The sequence below is a fragment of the Triticum dicoccoides genome, chromosome 2B, assembly GCF_002162155.2.
Source record: "Triticum dicoccoides isolate Atlit2015 ecotype Zavitan chromosome 2B, WEW_v2.0, whole genome shotgun sequence".
Lineage (NCBI taxonomy): Eukaryota > Viridiplantae > Streptophyta > Magnoliopsida > Poales > Poaceae > Triticum > Triticum dicoccoides.
Genome location: NC_041383.1, coordinates 27,123,705 through 27,131,838, shown reverse-complemented (window position 1 = coordinate 27,131,838; position 8,134 = coordinate 27,123,705). Strand labels below are relative to the sequence as shown.

General features: G+C 47.5%; 1 pseudogene; it reads left to right on the top strand.

The window, feature by feature from the left end:
- On the top strand, window positions 1–4,951 carry LOC119366920 (annotated as a pseudogene).
- Window positions 4,952–8,134: the final 3,183 nt, after the last annotated feature.

Here is an 8,134-nt window from a genome sequence, read left to right as displayed (position 1 = left end):
CCAGTTTCTACCTCCCCGATCTATTTTGCTTCTGTAGGCTTCTGCCAGCACCACAATTTATCAAGGTACCAACCTGAATCATTTTGTATACATATCTGCAGATTAGTTAATCCCTTCTCCAAATATGTACGAGTCATTAATTCTTTTACAAGGAATGATGTTAACTTGTTCAAATGTGTAGGAAAGGAAGGAATTTTTCACATGGAGCTGCTGCCCTTGTCGCTAAGCAAGAACGAGATCATAGCCAAAAAGGAAGATTGGTCCGATTCGTCATGCCTCCAGAGGTAAATCCATCACTCACCTTGATCTTCAGTGATTAATGCTGCAGTTTGTGTCCTACTTTGGTTTCTTTAGCTACTTAGCGTAACTTGGATCTTGATTTTTTAGTGATGGTATAGTCAAGAATATAAATGCACTTAATTTTTTACACACTTGATTGGTGATTATGCAGTTATCACTCACTTCCATGTTTTTAAATGCACCACTTGGTCCTTGCTTTAATTTGTAGTAATAAGTTGCGTCTTAATTGATTTACGGTTTTTCATAGTTATGATGCACATTGTAGTTTCAAATTAAAGAGTTTCAGCAAGAAAGCTAAAAATGGCGAACCTCATTTGGTGTTATTATTGTTGAACACTGCAGAAGATAGAGATCGAGCCAAAAAGCATCGATGCTGCAGCAGGAGAGATACTTGGTGTTTTGGAGGACACAAGCAAAGGAAATCTGATCTACTTCAAGGGCTGGGATGGATTTGGAGCATCGGCTATTCTCAATCTGGTAGCTCAACGCCTGAAATCATCAACAAGACAGAACAAGATTGATAAGGTTATCCATGTGGATTGCTCGGTATGGAAAAACATGAGAGCTCTGCAAAAGGCAATCGCGGAGGAGTTGGAGCTTCCGCATTCAGTAATGGCCATCTTTGATCGGTGTGAGGAGGACGACGACTTCAGTGGGATAGATGAAGGCTCCAGAGGGGTGATAGCAGATATCAGAAGGGAAATCTTCAGAAAACTTGTTAACAGTATATTTGTGGTAGTTTTTCACAACGGGAGCAGAAGGTACATTGATTTGTATGATTGCAGTGTCCCAATAACAACATTTTTGAGTAACATGATGTTGTGGACCTGGCACGGGAGGTTTCGGGTCGATCTCGATCGAATACTAGAAGATGGGGAACAGGGAAAGATGAAGAGTCAGACAGATGTTCTCTTATATGCTTCTCCGCAACTTGAAGATGAGGAAATACGAGATCTACTGCATGAAGAGGCTTTGGAGGTTGCCAGGTGTGCGGGCATTGTTAAGCCCGATGATATAAGCCACAAGATAGTCATGGAGTGCCTCATATACATGACAAAAATTGCTACGGACTTGAAGACACATGCACCAAACTATTGGATCTGTGATGGTATTATACAGGGCCAAGACAATGCATCAGCATGGGATATTGGCAATTCTCTGCACAGAAACATGTGCTTGGATGTTGAGTTAACATATAATGAGGAAACAGCTCCCATGCTACAGGTGTCGGGTGATTTACTTGTTAACCGCTGGAATTTCACCACCCACAAACAACTCCTTAAGGATAAGACTCATGTGCTGCCTCCTCAGGTGACATCATTCTCCCTTTTTGCACATGAACCACCAACAAATAGAACATCAATATTGCCAGTTGGCATCTTCCAACATTCACGAAGCAGCAAGCTGCGTGTGTTACATCTGTTTCATTGCACCTTTAGCTTTGCATCTCCTCCCTTCGTTCATTGTGTCCAACTAAGGTTGCTCCATCTGGACCATTGCACAAATATCACAGACGATGAGGAGCATCCAAGCCACAATGAGAACATACCATGTTTCCAGAAGTTATGGGTGCTGGTTTTGAGGTATACAGATTGGTATTGGCTTCTATCGGAAAAGATGATGAGTTTAATGACTAACCTCAGGGAGTTGAATGTGGAGGGAGTCAAGCATTGGAGCATAAGTGATTTGTGTGGTGATATTCCTAGCCTTGTCGTACTTCGAGTAACAACCAACTCAGTCACAATTCATTCACAAGACATCATCAAAAATAGTGATGCATCACTCCTCAACTTGTCCATGGCAAGTCTCCTGAAGACAGTCATCCTTGAGAGTTGTGCTGAATTAGAACAAGTCACCCCTTTCATGTTACCCTCATTGCTTGAGTCATTTAGCTTCATCAACAGTGGTGCTACTGCTGCCAAGATATCTTGTATCTCCTTTCGGGGTTGTTCTCAGTTGAAGAATATACTTCTCAGAGGAAATTTGGGGCGCCTGGGGGAGCTGGACCTCTCGGACACGGCAGTGAAAACCCTTGACCTCGGAGAATTGGAAGCTCCAAACCTAAAGTGTTTCATACTGCTGGGCTGCAAGAAGCTCTGTGCAATATTATGGCCACCGGAAGATAAAAGGACATGGGTGTTGTAGAAGTTGCACATCAGCACCGTCGAATGACAGCTTCCGCATCACATCTGAAGGCTCCCGCGGCGCGCTCCGCACGTTCGCCTCGGGAGATCGATCGGCCGCCGCCGCCGTCGCCTCCCCAGCGTCGCCTCCCCCTCGCCGCCGCCGGAGTGCGCCCGCCGGGCGAAGCCCGCGCGGCGCGGGCGGCGGCGGGGCATTCCCTCCTTCCTTTGGCCCTCGTGGCGGCGGTGCGGGCCGTCAGATTGGGGACAAGGGGCGCCTCGTCCGCCTGGTCTCCCGGAGGCGGGGACGGCTGGATCCGGCAGCGACTGGGCTAGGAGGAGGTGGCGCGGTGTGGCGGTGCTGGTTGCAGGGTTTCGGTCGAGGTCGTCTTCGATCTAGATCGGGTTCTCCATCGGGGCGTCACACGGCGGTGGGATCGGATCGGCGGCAACGTCACCGGTTCGGCGGAGGGCTCCGTTCCAGCCAACCGCGAGATCGGGATGCCGTGGCCTCCGGTGAAAATTGCGTCTGACTGCGGTCATGGCGGACGATGGCGGCGTCTCGGACGTCGTTCCCTTCTCGAGGCATCATCGTTGCAGGTCACGTCAACCTGATCAAAAGGCTCCGGGGGAAACCCTTGATCTGGATCTACCGGATCGGACGATGGCGACGTTTCGATGTCGTTCTCCCTCCTGAGGGCATCGTTTTGGAGCAAGTGTTGGCTGGAGGGGACAAGAAGAGGAGCGGCGTGGCATCTGGCACGTTGACAACGGCGGGTCTCAGCGGCATGGAGCAGCGGGGGTCTCGCCGGTGGGCGTGTGATGATGGACGAGTGCAGGATGGTGGCGCTGTCTGGCGTCGTGGTGGCGTCGATGGCAGTGAGGCCTGGCACGGTTCATGCAACAGTTCAGCTCTGAAGATGGATTGTGTACGTGGCTGCGGCGGCCTCATACCCGACAGGGGGCCTGGTTGACGAGCACGCCGGACTGGTGGGTGCCCATACCCGGAAGGAGTCCTGGTTGGGACCTCAGGTCTAAGATGTTAGGTTTGGCTGCGAGGTCTGTTTGGTATTAGGCCCAGACCATCAGCGCCCCTTCATCAGTTAGAGAGGAGTAGCGACAGAGGTTGCGAAGATGGTGGCTTTGGTCTTACTGTTGTACGACTTTGTAAGGTCTTGTGTTAATAATCAATAAAGTGGCCATATGCATCGTCCAGATGTAGAGGCCGGGGTATTCCCCCTTTTCGAAAAAAAAAGCACCGTCCAATCTGCATCACCAAGCCAGAATAATTGGGAAGAGAAGACCAAGGAGGCTAGTGTTGCTGGAGGATCATCATCCATCTTTGCTTTTGGGGAATCCCAACTAGGCACCAGGCAAATTGCATCTTTTGACTTTAATTGGTACATATCTGTTGTGGATCCAAGGCTCATGTGGTCTCTTATGCCCTTTCAGAAAGAAATTGAGGGAAACTTTGTATACATGGAGATTGATTCATCTCCTGCCAGTGGAGCTACTGTTGGTGGCCGTGAAGTTGCTCAAGGCATCGGGAGCCAGCAGCAGTTTGCTCAATACTTATATGCAAGAGATGTCTTTCAAGAGCACCCGCAAGCTGTCACTGCTATCGAAGGTGTGACCAGCTGGATGTGGGCTTGCCCACCTATTCCTATTCCAAGACCTCAAGACTGGTACTTCCACATGCAAGATGAAGAGAAGATGGAGAGTGGATCATTACAGGAACAACACAACACTCGGAGGATAGTACCAGTGTTGCTTTAGCCCCTGTTTTGATGTGTGATAAAGCACAGATGTTGTATGTGCATGATAGCTCGTCCATCGCCAGCATTCCATGCCCACAAGGTGTAGACTGGGGGTGGCTTCAATGGTGCCGAGTAGAGAGGTGCCCCAAGCTGTGCTCTGTCTTTGCTACTCCCCAACTACATGGTGGTGAAACCATCTTTTGGTGGTTGAGGACATTCTGGGCGTCCCAGCTCCCTATGGCGTGCTACATCTGGAACTGGAGTACAACATACCAACCAAGTGTAGGATCCTTCGAAGACCTAGTATTATTGCACCTGGACAATTGCCCCGGGCTCAAACATGTGCTTCCCTTGTCTAATCTTATGGACACCCTGCCTAGCCTGGAGACGCTCGAGATCATGTGCTGCGGTGATTTGAAGGAAGTCTTCCCTTTGGACCCTAAGCGCCAAGAGAAGCATGAAATTATAAAATTTCCCAACCTAAAAAGGATCCACATGTACCAGCTCTCTAGTATACAGAGCATCTGTGGGAGCAGGATGTCCGTGCCGAACCTTGAGACCGTCAGAATCCGGGGCTGCTGGGGCCTTCGACGGCTGCCGGTAGTCAGCGGCAGAACCACCAACCGGCCCAAGGTGGACTGCGAGAAGGACTGGTGGGACAACCTGGAGTGGGACGGGGTGGAGGCGAACCACAACCCTTCGCTCTATGAGCCGCGCCACTCGCAATACTACAAGAAGGCCCACCTGCCAATGGTCACCGTTCTCAGGTGAGATATATCTATCAATAACTTGGTGTGCTAGCGAACTTAAACTTGCTGTTTCTACCTGTACTACTTTTTTTTGTCTTGATACTATACGTGCATAGTATCATCCCATTGATGGTTTGTTCTGCTGCACTACTGTAGGTAATCAAATCCATCCATGGTCAATGACCGCTACAGGCACGTCGGCCCTATGGTGCTATGGTGCTTAATTATCTGAAGCTTTCTCTGGAGTGTGCGTCCGTGTGCGTTGTTGCCTTCCTTTATGCTGCTTGATTGGTCCGTGTGGTTGTGTGAAATCTGCATCTGCATTGCCATTGGTTTGGCGGTGCGTCTTCCAGTTCAGTTTGATTTGATTTGGTTTATCTTGATCTTGTTTGGTTTGCTCATATTTTCATGATGAAAGCCATATAGGCTTCAAAGTAAGAATGCATCATCTTGTTGGATAGATGATGCATGCATGGTACAAGCTTTGAGAGAAATAAATAAGAGAGGGCATTCCGGCTATGCTGCATGAGCACCCTGCCTGCTCATGCTGCTGCTATCCTGTTGCTCTCCATTTGTGTGTTGTGGAGTGTGATTTGTCAGCTACGGACTGATTATTGTAATGCTAAGCAATTCCTTCGACTCTTATACAAATGGTGATGTGTGTGTGTGTCATACATAAACTGCAGCTTTATGTTTTGTTCTGCGCTGATGGCATATAAGCTTGTAAAATTTATTTGAATCAGCTTTTTCTTGACTAGTTGCTGGAAACCGTTCGTTTCTACTAACTAGATTTATGCTTGGATTAGAGTAGACAATAAGCCACATGCGGTTAACTGATTAATTCTAGGTCCTATTGGCTGTAGTAGATGTGGCTTAGGCAACTCTGAATTTAGCAAGACTGAAGATGTTAACAACCAGAACCAGTACATACATGGCAGGCAAATAGTAGAAGTAGAATCCTTTTGTTATCAATTTGTCACTGAAATAGCAGGAGAACTTTGCTCAACTAGCTAGCCTGCAGCACCTACAGAAGCAACCAACGGTGATTGTTTTAGCGACATTTCGACGAATTCTGTGAGTTCAGATGATATCCGCAACAGATTCCGTGAGGCCATGTTCGGTTGACAGGGTTGTGGAGGGGTTTTGACAGGGATTGAAGTTGATTAAATCCTCTACAAGTCAAATCCCCCCCAAATCCCCTCCAATCCTCTTAGGGCAGGGTGTAACCGAACAAAGCCTGAATTAATTCCGGGACTTGGCTGTAGCAGATTTGACTTAAGCAACTCCGAGTTTAGCGAGACTAAAGATGCTAACAACCAATACATACACGGCAGACAAGTAGAAAGAGAATCCTTTGGTTATCAATGTGTCAATGAAATGGCAGAAAAAGTTGCTCAAGTAGCTAGCCTGCAGCACCTCCAGGAGCAACCACCAGCAAGTGTTTTGGCGACATTTCAACGAATTCAGTGAGGTCAGATGATTTCTGCAACAGGTTGAGAAAAATGGCGGCGATAAGGGCATTGAGCAAGAGAGAAATAAATACGAGGGCATTGAGCTTGTGCCGCATGATCACCCTGCCTGCTCATGCACTGCTGTGTGTGTGTGATTGATTGAATACTGTAATATTTAGAGGCAAGGCTATTTGCTTTTCAGTCTGTAGAAAATTTCCAAACAAAATTATTCAGAGGAACGGCTATACGGTATTTGGTCGTAACTGTTTAGTTTCTCATCACTCACCGTTTGACCCACCAAACAGACCAACCTTCACCCCATGGGCGACATCGCTTGTTTTGAGAGAGCTCACCCAGTGGTGTCTCGACTCCCGCTAGTAGATAGATAGGGTTTTCATCCTCGCATGGGCGTTATTTGGACGGATGGCCGCGCTCCTTCTTCGAGTCACTCTTCTTCCGTTGGGACGGATTAGAAGGAGCTCCGACGTAGATTCCTGCCAGCTCCTTGGAGCGGTGAGGTTAAGATTTCTCGCCGTGCGCGCGCAATGACGATATTTGGTGTCAGGTTCTTCAGAACGATTTAAGGATTCATCGGGGAGCTGCGGCTCCAGTGTGCTGGTCCTTAGCGTCATCGACAAGATCAAGCTGGCCCCATTTGCATTAATTACTCCGACAAAGGAATATTACTTTGTCGGAAACTAACCGCAGCTTGAGAAAGTGCAAAGGAGTCAATTCGATCTTTGTAATAGATCTGATCTTTTTTGCAAAAAAATAAAAAAAAATCATTCCATCAATATATTTTTGAATTTGTTTTCTATTTTTTGGATTTTAAAGGGTGCACAATTGGCTAGTAAAATAAAAATGAAAAAACTAGGTACCGCTTTGGTAATTTTGCAATTCCCCAATCTTGTGTCGCACACATGCCCGACCGTGAATTCAGCGCGCCGTCTCCGGCGACCACCTCAACCCTGGCGGGATCGGCGGGTCGCCGACTCATAGCGGGGCGACGCAAAACTCAAGCCTACCACCCAGTCGTCTATCCTTGTCCTACTCCGCGAGCTCCAAAATGTTTCGTAGCTGGGGCAGGGGCAGACTGCAAAGTTGATTCCTCTGCTTCTATCTTTTGCTAAGAATTAAAGAAGATGTATTCACTCCAAAGGAGCGGCTTATGCTTCTCAGAGCAAGGGACGGTAAATGGAAGTTCAGCTGCTTCCAAGCTCTTACTCGCTCAAGTTCTTGTGACCTCCTTCCATTCCATTTGCAAGCTACTAGTAGCTGTCCAAACTCAGTTGTAAGAGGAAATGTTAACTGACTGACCAACATTCAGTATGGCGCTTGGAAGAACTTCAGGCCAACAAACATTTGGCTCTGACTTGCGTGAGGTTGCATTGACGTGGCAAAGGAATGAGGCGGCCTCCACACAGCAGCTGACATGTGGGTCCACGTCACTGCACCAGCTCGAACTGCTTTAATTATATTTTTTTTACCTCATTTGCTTTACAAGTACTATATGAAAATAAAAACTATTAGAACTATGGCTTAGAGGCAGTGTTGGTGCCCAAGACACACTGTGTGTTCCTCAAGGTAATATTAATGGCGTAGAAAAGTTGCTCGACTAACAGGATGGCAGACAACAACCAGATTTATCTTTACCTTTACACCCCTGTGTATCTTTAAACCCACCAAGCAAAGAATCTGGTGATGCATGGATGTGATGTGTATCAGTGTATGAAGCAAAGAATTTGTAGCTTTTA